Raw genomic sequence first — 16528 nt, 5'->3', positions numbered from 1 at the left:
TCCCACTCCCACCTTCACCCCCCCCCCACACGCACACTCTTTCGTGAGGCTAATCATACGTTTGGAGAAAGTTAACGACATCAAAACAGATTTTTGAATTCGCGACGCAGCGGCTTTGACGTTGTGATTTTCAAGCTTCCACACGACGATGAGACAGGCCCGTGCATATATAAAGAAGTGCAGTTGTTACTCAGACAAATCAAAAGGCGAAAAACGTTGTGGATTGGATAACCTGGGCAAAGTCAGAGAGACTGGCTTCGATTACTTCTCACCAATCACAGGAAAACGTAATTTACAAAGTTTGTTAACTGTTTCTTTGGATGAAAGAATGATTCCGTACAATATTAGACTAGTGTTACATCACTTAACGATATACCATCAATGAGTTTTCCTGTGAGATATCTGTTCTTATTGTGTCAAAATTTTATTTGTTTCATTGGCTGGAGAGCAACACAAAATTTCTTAAACCTTCTAAATTACGTCTCTAAACGTTGTGCCTGCAATGAGTTTTACCGTTAGGTAAGTCTTTTGTTCAGTGTTTAAGGTCATTGGCTCACATTACATAAAGCACACAAACTTTACAATTACGAGGGACTTGTACGAAAACAACATACGCCATAAATGGTTCTGTTATTGTGTCGCTGCACATACGGCAGGTATTGAAAATATGATATAAATGAACCACTGTATGGTCAATAGAGGGAGAAACCACAGGCTGGGTGGCACTCTTTGGCCACAACCTCACTGGAGTGGTATTTTTTTCTGGGACCTGACTGTAATATAATATGCTTATCTTCCCAGACTATTCTGATCAGTCAAGTGACGGTCCGCTGTGGCCCATGTTCGTGTTTTGTTTAACTGGAAAAAAGAAAAGAAATGCGCGTCTGTGCAATTCTTTTCGGTTCTCGCCACCCCCCGGGCTTCTCCCCCCCCCTCTCTCTCTCTCTCGCACAAACACTCTCTTCCTTTTCCTACCCCTCTCTCTCTCTCTCTCTCTCTCCCTCTCTCTCTCTCTCTCTCTCTCTCTCTCTCTCTCTCTCTCTCTCTCTCTCACACACACACACACACACACCCTCTCCCTCTCTCTCGGATCATGCTTGCGCTGTTTTCTTAGACGTTTAAAAATGTTTTCTCGGATTATTTCTCCGACAAAATGGCGTCCGAACTTTTGACCTTCGAACTCGAGTACGGCCTGAATTATCTCTTACTACCACACACAGCTCTCTTCCGCCCTTCCCCTCTCTTGTCATCAGATAAACCTGCCCGGAAATACATCGGTTTTGTCTAGTAGGGTTGTTAAGTTAAATCCAAACAAATTAAACCACACAAGAGTATGTAGAGAAGCGATAAGATACTTAACAGTCGCACACAGAAGACATAATTAATTAGTTTAGTCCCAGTATGAAATACATTTTTTCAAGTATCTCCGTGTTCCTGCTGGGACGTTTGTTCAGCTTGTGTTGAGTCTTGACAGGTTGGGTCAAAGCAGCCAGCCTTCTGAACGATCTAAATTGGGTCGAAGGGGTTTTAAGGCCCCATTTACACGTACAGTTCACTGATCGACAAACTGTAGGATATTGGAGTGGAAAATACATTCCAGAATTTTCCTAAATATTGGTCAAAATAAAAAAAATAATGAGATTTCCGTGATCACGACCCAAAATTAGTCAAAATCACACGGAGAAGATTTAATGCCGGATTACCAAGTTAATTTTTGTTGGTGTGTTTTGTGTATTTTGTCAAGGATTGACATTATAACTATAAGGATACAAACAAACTATATGTCTAAATAGAACGAACTCCTCTCGTCGACAAACTTTCAGTTCAACGATGACCCAGACCTAGCGTCTGTCGGTTAAACTGTCAGTTTGTCGATGAATGAATTGGGCTTAAAACATCTACAATTGTAATATGCCCATATATTCTCACACAACATTTCCAATCTAGCTTACCTCTAATTATATGACCCCTACAATGTACTGTTTGTGATCTACCCCCCCCCAACCCCTTTTTCGCCTCCGTCCCCATCAATTTCCTTTTTATGACATCGCGTTAGCGACAAATAGGCCTATCTAGTTTTTGATCAGGTGCTACCAAAACTAATGCAAGATCATCCACCTAATTTCTGATTCATGACCACTAAAGGGAGACAGTCATGCGTTTTGCCCGACGTGTAAACTAAACTGATTGCATTTGCATCTACATAGCCTCATTAGCAATTCGCACCAGCGTCTTTTGAGACCAACTGATCATTCAGTTATGTTTTCAGTTGTTATGTCTAGATCTTAGTCATATCCTACATGATCTGAGCAACTGACGAGAGAGTTGTTTCTTTTTAAAACTAGAAATTATCTTTTAATTGCTATGTGATAGGGACGTCAGCGTTCGTAAGTGGGAAAGAATGCTTTTTAGTAAACTTTTAGTAAAGTATGTTTAGTAAATTTTTCTATTTGGCTTGTGCAACGTCAACTAACGAGATGATTTACCTATTTAAAAAAAAGAAGAATCTTCAATTTGCTAAATAAAAAAGTAGGCAGCGTCCATAATTTAGTGGCAAAGAAAGATTTGTCTTAAATGTTTTAGTAAATGTTTAGTCAATTTCAGTATGGCCGTGCAACGCAGACAGAAGAACGATTTTATTGAACGTTTTTTTCCTTAAGAAATTATCTTTTACTTACTTAAAGTTAACAGAGTTGGTTAATAGAAAAAAATTCGACAAAGTAAAAATTCGTAGTTCTTTATATATAGTATGGCCTAAGACAACAGCTGGCGCGAGAGTTTTTCTCCAGAAAGGTTATTCTTTTGTACTTGAGAAGACAGATTTCCTACGTAGAGAGAAAATCAATTTGCAAATTTTAAAGTAATTTTTTAAAGTTAATGTTTTAGTAATTTGCTTAGTAATAGGTTATGTTTTGTTAATTTTTAAGCATGGCCTGCGCAACGCCAATGGACGAGTGAGTTTTCCTCCTGGAACCATCGTCTACTTGTTATGTGAAACAGTAGTCAGCGCTGGTAAGTAGCAAAGAAAGATTTAAAAAATATTTTTTTCATTTACTTTCTTTTTGTTTGTTCAAGAAGTGGACTCTTAGCATAGCCGGGGCATCGCCAGATCACAAGGCTTTTTTTTCCTCAAGAAATCATATTTCGTCCAGCTTTGAAAAGTAAAAGACAGCTTTCGTAGGTAGCCAAGAAATATTCTTCTGGTAAAATCTTGGTCAAATTTTTCGCACCCCCCAAAAAATTACGTTCAAGTTGAGTTCTTTTTCTGAGCAATATACCTTTTGAAGGGATGGAACTATAAATACATTGCGCTATGTACTCCCACGATTTGGTGGCACCAAACAGGTCTCCAAACAAAGCTGTGCCTCCTGTTTACGATCAGTTAATTTATTTGCCAACCATTATAAGAGCAGTTGAACTATTTGTTAACGTATCTTTTGAGAAGTTGATTTCTTGACACCCCCCCCCCCATTGATCCATTCAGAGAAGGGGACAAATAGAGGTGGGGAGGTGCGAGGGGTGGGGGAGGGGGGAAGTGGGGGTGGAGGCAAGCGCTGTGTTATCCGAAACTGGTTTTCACGAACATCAAAGAAAAGAAGAAAGTATTCCTTTCTATTAGTTCTACAATTTGGTACTTTTTTTCGATACAACTAGATGTTGGGACCAATTAGTGTAAAACGCAATGTCATGTCACACGAGGCTTCTTGTTAGCCAGTGAAAGGAGCTTACCTTCGTTAACAACGTCAGAATACGATAAGATAAGATATTAACAATCTTTATTGATCCATGAGAGACATTTGGGTTACATATTATAAAATGGTACCAAAACATCAACGTACACAGCTTCAGCATCAACACAAAAATGCATTTATTACATTATGCACAATGATACACATATAACGATGCACAACTCACTCACACAAGCGTATACATTGTGCGCGTGGGCATGGACTTTCTCTTCCTCTCGCAGTCAAAACAGAGAACCGCTACAGGGAAAATAGACCAGAACTTTCTAAAATAGATACCGCGGCGTTTATCAAATCTAAAGGCTCAATCCAAGCTTTAACCTGAACGCCAATAACATGACGAATAAAGCACAGATATATTAACCGAGGTGCCATAATCGGATTAGGTACTATTGATTTTCCAGAATTAGTTGATGAAATCGGTCGGTGCTCGAAGTTCAAATAAGCACGATGCTGGTATTTTCTTGCTTAATCTTTCTAAAATAAATAAGCGAAGAAAAACACTCTTTTTCAGTATGCTTGAAGAACAATTTAAAAGTCCTCCTCGCGCCCTTAAAAAATCTACAGCACATCCATGATACATCAGGAAGACAAGCGATACTCTTTTTTCGGGTTGTAGGGTCTTGTTACACTTTCAGGAAGTCAAGCTGCTAGCTGAATAACAAGGAATGTGTTAAATTGGAACCCACAGGGTTAAAGATCTAGGGGAAGACCACGTGGAACCTGGAGAAGAGTTACGGAAATGGGAGTGCAGAAGAGTGGGAAGACGTGGAGTGACATCAAGCGACTAGTCCAGGGTAGGGGAAGGTTGAAAATGTTTGTTCGTGACCTATATCCTGATCCAGGGTGAGAAAGGCAATGATGATGATGAGGGTCTTGTTGTGAAATGATCAAAATGTTCGTACCGCAAAACTGCAAAGTGACTTTAAAGGAAGAAGCTACGTTACTAATCTATGAAACATTAGAATGTATGTTTAACGACGCAGCGGAATCAGGTGCTCGTCAATTTTTGGGCATATGGAATTAAATATATAATATTAAGGCCTGTTGATTTGCCTTCTTTTTGATGGAAAAATACCCATCTATCTAGAACGGAGATATTTGCGATTAAAGGAGATGGGGCTTCACTTGGTGTCAGAGGTGAAATTATCGAGAAAATAGCCGCCAAAGACTGAAGATTTCCAAAGATGTAGTGTCCTTGAAAATTATAGATTTACATTGTTGTCCATTTGACCATTGTGTTTCAGTGAATCAAAACAGAAATGTGTTTTCGAATGAAATAAAAGTTGTTGAGCCCAATGCAAAAAACAACTGCAAAATCGACTTTATTTTTGACAAGACTTGGAGCCTGATTTCATCGTCATAACACACATTAATATTGTTTTCTTCTTTTCTTCCCCTTTTCCAGCTGCCCCAAGTCTTTTCAGATCACCAGAGTCGGTGGTGTAGCGGTTAAGCGTTTCGCTGGCACACACAAAAGAGGTGAGTTTGATTTTCATGAAGTGAGATTCTTTTATCGAGTTTCGCGGTCTTACTGCATAGAAGTTGCATCCCTCCTGGCCCAGATAAGACCTGACAGGCAGGTTCAAAACCCATCTCCTATTCTTAAATGATCGAAATTCTGTCGATTGGGGCGAAAAGTATTTGCCTTTCTATAAAAGACAAAATGAGTATTATGAGAGTAACTTCAGACACATTTTCACCTAAAACAAATTTAGATAATCTGATCTGAAAGGTAATGATATGCGTACTTGTAATCATCATCATCATCATCATCATCATCATCATCATCATCATCATCATCATCATTATCATCATCATCATCATCGTTTTCAAATATAATCCGTGCGGGTAGTCAGAGGGCAGCAATAGTAGATTCGGTAAAAGTTAGGCTTTCTGAGCTACTCAGTTAGTTTAGGGTAACAGCCAAGAGAACGTCTACCCCTTGACCCAAAATGCGTATTATCAAAGAGCCACCGCCCCCCCCCTCCGTGAGCGCTACTTCTTTTCTTTCCCTCTGTTCTCTCTGTCTGCCTGACTGTTTTTGTTTTTTCCATCAACTAAATTGCCGTTATTGACCCAAAGTGCTTTTCTGTACTCAAAACTCGGAAGATAGGCTACCTGGAGAAGCTACTCGGGAGAAAACTTTAAACTTTTATACCTGAGCATTGTAATGCATACACTACAACTATATTTCTTTGTCTGGTTACTTATAAGAAATGTAGTTGTTTCACGCCTCCATGGACACGATTTGGATAATTTAGGAAGCGGGCTTCTCCCCTCTATGTCAGGGCCAACCTAGGCTCAGGGGGATACAGCAATGCAGAAGAAAAATTCGAGATATTCTGTGAAATTCTCCCACCACGAGAACTGAACTCAGGTCTATGTGTACTGTGCACATCTGCACGAAGACGCCGGTCTGGTGACTATTAACTTGTTTCAAATGGTCTAGAAACAGGTTAGTTTTAAAAAATCAATAATTATTTTGTTTCGTTGCTTGGAAATCGGATTTACTTGTCAAGTTGACGAAACAAAAAGGGGGAAAAGATATGACCGGGAAAAATAAGTCCATGATAATATGGCATAGTGTAACGCACACATTGACGTGTCATTGATTACTGCTTTGTTATTGCGCAAGAAGAAGCGGGACTGCACATCGGAATAGCGAGCTGGCGTAAAATAGTAGTACTTACGCTCAACATTGCAGTAGCGAGTCGTTTTTTCCCCCCTATATTTCTTTGTTACTGGTAAAAGAACTTGGTGTCGCAGTCGACGAGTTTTTTTCATCGAAGTATTGACATCGGTCTTACACCAAAGAGCGTACATAACAAGATAGTTCACTCTTCTCTTTGAGCCAATTAAAATAACGTCCTCAAAATTCGGTGGCGCCCTCTTCGAAAAAGTGCGGACTTTACGAACTTAGTTACCTTACTTAGTGTGAGAAACAATAAAAGCGAACCAACAAACTGTGCTATTCCTATTCTTCTTCTGAAGAGCTTCAAAACAAAGACTGCAGCATTATCTGAAGAAACTTTTTTTGACCGAGTGAACTATCTTGTTATGAACGATCTTTGTCTTACTCACACACAGGACACTTACACATTTAGAACTTCGTAAAACCATTGTGAGCGTATATAGATCTAGAAATGTTTGTCGTGGGGTTAAAGAGTTTCTTTGTTTCACCGTTGCCACCAAGATCTCTGTCAAAACAATAATGAACAGAAAACTAGTTTCCAAAAAAAGAAAATCCTCTCAAAGTAGTTGACACCTTAAAAATAGATCACTAACAATGAGCGACAATACACTGAGAATGATTTTAAATCTCAGTGGAGGTTGTGTGTTAATGTTTCGGTTTATGTTTCATTTTTAGCGTCTTTGCTGTCATTACCAAGGGCCATGGGGGAATTAGTGTCACAGTTGACAGTTTCGAAGCTGTTAATAGGAGAGAGAGAGAGAGAGAGAGAGAGAGAGAGAGAGAGAGAGAGAGAGAGAGATACTGTAGGTATGCTTGTGCGCATATGTGCCGATATACACTAAGTCTTGCTGGCGTGGTTTGGTGCACGCGTGTGTCACTTTCTCATAACATTTGTATCGTCTTGTAGGTTAATCAAAGTTAAAATGTAACGATAGAAGAGGAAGAATGGGGCGATGACACCGACAAGAACAAAAACAATAACAGCAATGAGAGCAACAGCAACAACAGCTGATCAATAACAACTAAAAATAAAGACAGTAGCATTATATCGGCAGTGTAGGCAGGTGGAGGGGTCTGAAAGAGGAAATAGAGTGGCAAATAGAAAATGGAAAATAACCATGTTATTACCAACGGAATTTTGAGTGCATTCATTTCGAAACAAACAAGTCTTAACTAGTTCATGCCCTACTTTGGGAAATAGTCTTCTAATGAAAAACGAATCATTAGTCCCCCGGTACTAATAAACAAAGTTCCGTCACTTTTCGATCACTATAGACGGTTACTTTTGTGTTATATTGTTCCAGGATTACGGTGCATGTGGTTAATCAGGACAGGGAGAGACAGGTAGAAAGCGTCGGCTTCAGTGAGCATGAGAAGGGACTGATTGATGCTCTCGTTTCTCTCTGTAGTGCCTTCTAGTTGTGTGACTCTGCAGAGTGCTGCACTTTCACATTGAGCCTAGGCTTGACTTCCTCCTCTTCTAGACGACCGGCGTCTCTGGTGTAGCAGGCAAGCACTTCGCGTCCCACACAATAGAAGCGGGTTCGGTTTCCTTGAGGCGAGAAATGTTATCGAGTGGCTCTGTCTTGCTGTTGGGACGTCGTATCCTTCTCTAAGCCCGGTTGCTCCATACGTGCAGAATTACAGTAACCTGCCTCCTTAATGTTCTAAATTGTTTTGATGGAGACACAAAGCATCTATAATTACTCATAATATTACTTATTACTACTCTTCTACTTGCTGAGAAATAATTCTTTCGTCTATTCATACTTACTTACTTTATACGTTTTCCTTCCTCTGGTATCCTTAGGATGTCCAGGGGAGGTGCAGGTTTCGGTCCTGTGCTAGTCACTGGTAGGTGTGTAGCGTCTGTGATATAGATACGTTATGTTGTGCCAGGACCTTTTAAACTCCATCCTGCTAGGTCTTTCTTGGTCTTCCTCTTGATTTGAAGCCGGATTCACGGGTGTGGTAAGCTCTAGCCGCGAATTGTTTCTGGGGCATTCTGGTCAGATGTCCGAACCATTTGACTATTTGACGATCTATGAAATTTATTACTGGTGGTATTCCGGTTTGTAGGCGTATGGTCTCGTTCCTTATGCGGCCTCTTCTAGTGAAATTGCTGGTTTTCCGGAGACATCTCATTTCGCATGCATTGATTTTTCTTTCTATTTGGCCTTGGTATGTTAAGATTGATATGAAGATGCTATTGATGAGCTGGGATTTCACTTCGGTTGGGATGTTCTTGAAGCTGAGCAGGGGTGCTAGCTAGTAGGTAACTGCGTTTGCCGTAATAGTTCTTCTTTCTATTTCTTTGTTCATACGCCCAACTTGCGTGAAAATGCTTCCCAAATATTTAAATTCCTCTACTTATTGGAGTTGGGTTCCGACATAAAGATGTTGAGTTTCCCTGGGTTTCTGCAGTTCTTCAAAACTTCTGTTTTTGAAATGGCGATTTTCATATTTAGGTGTCAACATTTCTCATTTAGTTTTGTGGCGTGTTTTTGTAATTTCTCTTCATCTGTATTTAATATACTTTGGTCATCAGCACCTAGAAACTAGTTCAGTTCAGTGATGTTGTCATTTGCTGCTTTCGTGATCTTATCCATGTACGTAATGAAGAGAAGCGGGGAGAAAACACACCCTTGTCTCACCCCAGACCTGATGTGGAACCAGTCCGATAGTCCTCCTGTTGATGTAATGGCACACAGGCTGTTTTTATATAGTGCCACGATGGTCTCCAACAATTGTCCTGTTACACCATATTCCTATAAGATTTCCCAATGTTGACATCTATTTACCCGGTCGAACATCTTTTCCTGGTCCATGAAGACGATGTTGAGATCTTTGTCATGTGCAATGGCAGTCTCACACAACTGTATTCATGCAAAATAGGGTCAGTACATCCCGCGCTTTTTCTGAAGCTAAACTGGGCTTCACTGAGTTGAGTCTCTACAACTGCTCTTATTCTCGTTTCCAGTATCTTGACAAAATTTTACCCACATGATTGAGCTGATATTCCTCTGTTTATAACATGTTCTAAAGGTAGTCTCTGATGCGGTAACGTTCCCATGGTAGGCATCTTTGTATCTTAGCACTGGTGAACAATTTTCCTCTTTAAGTGTTCTACCTTCCCCTCTATACAAAACGTTTTGTGTTTTCCGCCTTCAAAGAGGAGATTATATATGACGTCCTAACTATCGGAATCAAGTGCGAAAATTGTCGGTGTCTGACTCCATCCGTGTATCTGCTAAATAAGGCCAAATACTTTTTTCTCAGCTTAAGTATTCATAGCAGTAATTACAATTCCTGTAACTGTAATTATGTATAACAGGTTTTTTTAACAACAAACATTTCACACAAAACAACATTTTTAGCTATCCTAGTAAATAGCAAGACAGAAAATATGTTCCCCTCCCCCCTCAAAATTTATGCCCACGCACTTTCAAAGTAGTAGTCAGACATCGGCTAAATGCTTTTGGAACTATCTATCTTTCCAAAACTTTTGTATTGTTAATCCTGTTTGACTGTGGTTTTTTTTCTTCAGAATAAGCCTCACTATCATTATCGCCAAATACGATTGGATCTGGTGTTTCGAGTAATGAAGTTCACCTGTTTACTCGATACATTTTTAGTTGGTAGGACATTTTGAATTTTTGTCGGGGTGGCGGCCGAAGCCTACTCTTATCGATTTTGGACCACCAAGGGATCTTTAACGTGCGCAACCTGCACAGGGGACCTAGCAGATTTTTCGCCCTTGTCCAAGAAGGCTAGGTGTAGACCATAAGATCAGGGGGGGGGGTGTCTGAGAGACTGCAGTAAGAATGAGCCAGGGAGTACCAGTAGAAAGGCTGCAGAAAGAGCCAGGAGCCCAGAGGAGGTGGCAAAGGGGGTAAGGGGGTGGGGGCAGAACGTGGAGGAGGAAATGGACGACAGAATATTGCAAGAGAGCAGGAAAGGAGGTGAAAGAAGACAATTTAGAGAATAAAAATTTCCGTCGCTATCCGGATTCGAACCCGGGACCTATTGAATGAGAGGCGACACTTTAACCTCTGAGCCACGAGAGCCCTCAGGTCCCGCTCTGTAACCATGTTCTGTCGTCTGCTTTCGCATCCACTTTCTGTTCGTTCCCCCTCTCCCCTTTACCCCCTCCCTTGGGCAATCTTATTTAAAAATGGGTAAAGGGCTAGAGCTCGCTGTCTTCTTCTTCTTCTTCTTCTTCTTCTTCTTCTTCTTCTTCTTCTTCTTCTTCTTCTTCTTCTTCTTCTTCTTCTTCTTCTTCTTCTTCTTCTTCTTCTTCTTCTTCTTCTTCTTCTTCTTCTTCTTCTTCTTCTTCTTCTTCTTCTTCTTCTTCTTCTTCTTCATATTACTATCATTATTCTACGTATTATTATTCTCATCATCATTATCCTTATTATATTAGATCATGTCTTGTTCTTTTACATGTTCCAGCATATCGGTTCCTCGTGTGTATCATGCACATAAAAAAAAAATATCGTGGATTGCACAGTCAGATATGTTCACAAGGGAGCGCACCAGGTCTCTGTGTGAAGCAAGTAAAGGGCAAGGGGGATGCGGTGCCCTCTCGACTATAATGAGACGGGTGTTTGCCCTTCATTTGGGCATAATTTCACAGGCCATGATGCGCACCAGAGAATGCGCACGCTTCACAGCGAAGTTTTTGTAGAAAGCTACATGGTGTCTAAGATAGGGTTCACTTCAAGGGCAATAAACCGGTCGTTTTCAAACCAATTTTGATCAAACTTAGGAAAAATAACAGTCGACGATAAGGACACCATGTTTGTAAACATGAAAATAATCAATCAACCTGTTTGACAAATATCGAAGTTTTAACATTTCAACCAGAACTGGGTAAAACGCAACATTTTACTTCTTAACAATGTTCAGCTACAGGGGCGTGATCGGCATGTTCTGTTTTCAGGACAATAAAGAAGACAAAACCACACCAGTCACGACAGATGGATGTCTCATCGTGCAGAGAAAGTTTTGTAGAAGTTTGGGAAGAAGGGGTACTGGCCTGGTTCCAGTGGGATGGGGCCACACCCCACATGTCTAGAGTGGCCCTTGCGAGGTTGTAAGAAAGATTTACCGAACACCTTACATGCCAAAAGTTTACCAATGAATGCTCACCACATTTCTATTTACTTGAGCCTTTTCAATTATTACCTCTTTTTTTTTTTAAAGGAACAAAGTCTATGGAAACAGCCCCCAAACAATCGAAGAGTTATAACTCAATGTTGAACATGACGTCTAAAGAATCGACCTAGAAACATGACACTGGGTTATTAAAATATCCAGTGGCATATTGGAGCGTGTATGGAGAGAAATGGCCAACACCTGGAGAATTAAATAGACGTCATGTCCCTCGGTTTATCTGGCTGTATCAATTTTGTATAAATTTTTTCTTCCGTGACTGTTTGAAAAGGAGTAAGATGGTTGATTTTTAACAAGTAGCAAAGTTTTGAGTTTCACTCAGTTTTGGTTGAAATTAAAAAAAAAAAAATGTCAAACGTTTTGATTGATTTCTGAATTTTATTTCTTCAGATGTTTTTTTTAAAGGTCAAAGGTTACCGAGTTTGCATATTTACTTTATATTATTTTTTTTCTTCCTCTTGTATCCTTAGGATGTCGAGGGGAGGAGCAGATTCTCTGATTTCGGTCTTGTGTTAGGTGTGTAGCGTCTGAGATAGAAATGCTGTTGTTCCAGGACCTTTTCAACCCCCTCCAGCCTTGTCTTTCTTGGTCTTCCTCTTGATTTGACGCCTGATTCTCTTGTGCTGTAAGCTCTAAAAGCTAGTTGTTTCAGGGGCATTCTGGTTAGACGTCCAAACCATTTGACTCTTTGACACTCTAGGAATTTTATTACTGGTGGTATTCAGGTTTCTAGATGTATGGTTTCGTTTCTTATGCGGTCACTTCTGGTGACGTTGATAGTTTTGCTGAGAGACCCCATTTCGGTGGCCTAGTGGTTAGGCTCTCGGACTCGCAACCGTAAGGTCGTGGGTTCGAATCCCGTCAAGGGCCCGACGTTGTTTTCTTGGGAAAGGCACTTTACACAAATTTTCCTCACTTCACCCAGGTGGGAATGGGTACCCGGCTATAGACAGCGAAAGATCTTGTCAGTTTGTTCGTGTTTGAGCGCTTAATCGGCTGCTCGCATTGTATGCTTCCCGGGAAGCTGAGAATGTTTCGGAGTGTTCTATGGTCTGCTGGGGTAATAATATAGTGTAAAGCGCATAGAGCCTGCCGTTGAGCGGGGATATGCGCTATACAAATGCTATCTATTATTATTATTATTATTATTATTATTATTACTGATTTTTCTTTCTTATGCCTCGTTTAGAGACCATGTTTGGTACTTGCATGTTAAGGTTGGTATGAAGATGTTATTAATGAGCTGGGATTTTACTTCGGTTCGGATGACCGAGTTATTGCTCTTTAACTGGGTTCTCTTTTTTTAGACCCCGCTACAAGGCAGTGACACTGCATGGTCTACAATAAAGGAATATACGAGGGGCATATCAAATGTTTGTTTTAATATGACGATGAAGGAATAAAGGTAGAAAGCTGAAATTTAATATTGACCTTACTTTTTCTCCATGTAGTCGCATCCAACAGTTATAAGTTTTTAACATCAGTGTATGACTTTGAAAAGACCTTGAGAATAAAGATGACCCTCACTTTGTCAGAAAACCAGCCCTCTACTGCTTCTCTGCCTTTTAAATCCCTTTTCAGTTTGGGGAATAAAAAAAGTCGGACGGGGCTAAATCCGAAGAATAAGGTTAGATGTGGCAAAATTTTATAGCCACTTTCTCGGGCAGTTTCTGCAGCTTTTTTTGAAGTGTGTGCTGGCACGTTGTCGTGAAGCAGTAAATTGCCTTTTCGGACCTTTCCTCTGCATTTTGCTTTTACAGCCTCACGTAATCTTATATTAGCCGTTTAGAATATAATAGTCTCGGTGACCGTATGTCCATTTTCAAGATAATCTGTCATAATCACCCCTTCCGGGTCCCAAAAAACCCTGATAGCATCACTTTTCCTCTTGATAGTTGCACCTTTGCCTTCTTTGGTGTTGGAGATGAGGGCGATTTACACTGCATTCATGCCGATTTTGACTCAGGATTGTCCTGGTAGATCCATGTCTTTCAAAATATCTAGTTTTATGCTTTTCATACTGACCAAGCAATTTTTGACAACAATCAACACGTTGATTTGAGGAGTCAACAAACCTAGGACCCATCTTGCAAAAACATTGGGCATATTCCAATGTTCATTCAAGATTCGTTCAACTGACACAAAGCTAAGCCTAGTTTCTTTGCGCAAACGTTCGCCTGTCACCCGCCTATCAGACAATACAAGTTTCTTGATTTCCAACACATTCTCATCTGTTGTTGCTGTCACTGGGCGACCATCACGGTGGTCATCTTCAATGTCCAGGAATCTGCGCTTGAATTTTTTAACCCCAAAATTTATCACAGCATAGGATGGGCAATTCATGATTCCTGTTCTCCTTCGTTGAAATGAACTACCTTACTTCTTTTTCTTTAGGTGTCAACTTTGTCTCTCTATCAGACCTGGAATGAAAGAATTGTTCCCTTTTATTTGGTTTGGATTTGTGTGTGAGTGTGTGTGTGTGGGGGGGGGCTAGGTGAAGAGGACAACTTTGTTTTGTAAGACCGGCATGGCGAATGGGCCCGGTTATATATTCGTACTTCATGTATGTTCTTTGACTTATTGTTCTTTTGTTTACTCAGTTGTGAATTTTAATGTGTTCACTCCGTTAGTGTATTTGTCAATAACTAGACGAACCACACAGAGGGACAACTAGATTACACCGTTATATTGGGGGATCAAGGGTCACACAATCATATCGTCGGCCTGGAGATAAAACCGACTAACCCACAAAATATCAAAACATTTTTTATTGGCCCTATCGATAGTAAATTATCCATTTCATATGCTCACTCAAAGACAGATCTGAATTTTGTCTAGAAATGTCTTTAAAACATTAGAAATAAAACCGTATAACCCGGCACCCATCGGATTTTAGCCCGATAATTCCGACTATCCCACCTGCGAGGGACGGAATGAGGGTAGGCTGTTTTTATCGCGCTAACAATGAGGGGCCACTTGCTACGTTACCGACTAACCCCGGCTTTGACTCCTCTCCGGACTTCGTTTGAAATCAGATTCAGACCTGTAAAAGTCCAGAATTTACTCACATAACCGTGGGAGCTCTCCAAAAATGAATATTTGTGTAATATTTCTTGTTGGTTTCATTGGGGAGTTATATAGATCTGGTTGTTTCCTCTTTTTTCTTCGTTTTAATGCTGCTGATAATGTTCTTAATGACTAAAACTCCCCACTGTTCCCACAGAACTGTTTATCTCGTGACAATTTCGGTATTTGAAATGCATCTTTATGGATTTTGCTTTATATGAAACTATGTTTTCTGTCCGCGTGTTTTTCTTTGTCTTTGTACTCGAAATTCACCGATTGTGAAGGCATTTTCCCCTATTCGGACTACTGTCTCTTCTCCTAATCATTTTTCCCTCACAATTGAATGGACGAAGTAGATAGCATTTCCTCCTTTACTAACTCACTCAAAAAAATAATAATTGTGGGACCTGTCCAGAACACCGTCTGCCCCCAACGATCGTTGTTTTTTAAAGCGCTTTTTCTTTTTTTTCATTTGCTCTGTTTATTGCAGTCCTTACCTTCTGAAACATCGTTCGACTTTCTTTGAATGTTCATTTCGTTTGTGTTTTGAGTAGATTATTTTCTCAGTGTCATAACCTAATGCTTTATCTTTATATCAAACCTTAGCTTACATAACGCTATAACATTTAATAAGATGATGCCACTCTTGCTGCGACACCTCTTACCCTCAGCGCAGTGGAAAGTGATCAACGTGACCAGGCTAATGTCACATCAGCTGATAATACAACAGTTATGTCACCTTTGATCTCTGCCAAAAGGACACGGCATGAAAACGATTGGAAGGGTAACAAAAGGAAGAGGTTGAAAGAACTGGCGATGCCTCTACTCATGTCAAGGCACGAAGCGAGCAGCATGTGAACTTGACGTCCTTTGCAGTTGTAAACTGGTTGGTACAAAATGCAATGACATCACTAGTCACTCTCTTGGAAAGAAAAGAGAGCCTACGTATATGCCACGATAAACATGATAGACAAAAAGAGATCTTACACAGCAAGGGAAAACCCAAGGAGAAATTACAGCCTTCAATACCACTTACAAGAGTCAATGGTCAAAGAACACATGTTTGTAAAACAATCTTCAAGAACTTCTCCGAAAACAAACAAACAAGAGGTCCATCTCCTAGAACACATCGCGCCCACCATGAGAGAACCAAGGATGACAAGTTGTTCCATAAAGAGGAATATTTTGAAAAACTACTGTCTACAGATGACAATCCAGAAAAATCAGATCTGCATCAAGTATACATGGAGAACTTTGCAGAGAGAGTGAAAGCCACATTGAGCTATCAAGTGTTCTGCCAAATGTTCATGAAAAACAATTTGGGTTCACTTTCAACCAAAAAAGACCAGTGCGACATTTGTACAAATTTCAAATCTGGAAACCTCACAGAAACAGAACACACAGCTCAAATACGAATATGAGGAAAGCTGTAGCTAAACCAGAGAAGGAGACGGACAGGAAGGCTGTGTGTGTCCTTTGTATGGAGATCCAGTGCGTCCTTCTGGCCCCATCCCTAAAGACTTCCACCTTATATAAAACAAAACTGGCTGTACACAATGTTACGACTTAGGATCTTGCCCCCAGAGACGCCAGATGATATGTGTGGAATGAAAGTGAAGTTGGTCTGGGCTTCAACAGTTTTTATCATGTCTGACTCACTAACTGATATTGCAAGTGACTGACTTCAACCACTTCATCATCTGCAGTGATTGGCGCAACTACTAAAACAGAAAGCAACCCTGGTGAGTGCAATGGCCTCGCTGGCCAAAGAGCTTGACATCACAGTTGAGCAAAAATTCTCCCCAAGGGCCATACCCAAATGGAAGTGGATTCAGTCCATGGCACT

At 40.4% G+C, this 16528-nt stretch overlaps 1 protein-coding gene across 4 annotated transcripts in view; it reads left to right on the top strand.

The window, feature by feature from the left end:
- LOC101857424 overlaps nucleotides 1-16528 on the top strand; it is a 28773-nt gene that overhangs the window by 2986 nt on the left and 9259 nt on the right. The window contains exons 1-3 of one of the 4 annotated variants that reach the window (XM_035971053.1): nucleotides 100-287; nucleotides 2928-3012; nucleotides 5155-5228. The gene's annotated coding sequence lies outside the window, so the exon portion shown is untranslated. Of the gene's footprint in view, nucleotides 1-99; nucleotides 288-2927; nucleotides 3013-5154; nucleotides 5229-16528 lie in introns of those variants that run through there. The other 3 variants (XM_005103302.3, XM_035971055.1, XM_035971054.1) reach the window with 3 other exon arrangements.

This window comes from Aplysia californica, unplaced genomic scaffold, assembly GCF_000002075.1.
Source record: "Aplysia californica isolate F4 #8 unplaced genomic scaffold, AplCal3.0 scaffold00367, whole genome shotgun sequence".
Taxonomy (NCBI): domain Eukaryota; kingdom Metazoa; phylum Mollusca; class Gastropoda; order Aplysiida; family Aplysiidae; genus Aplysia; species Aplysia californica.
Note: the sequence above shows the minus strand (reverse complement) of the source record. Positions and strands in the feature narration are given on the sequence as shown.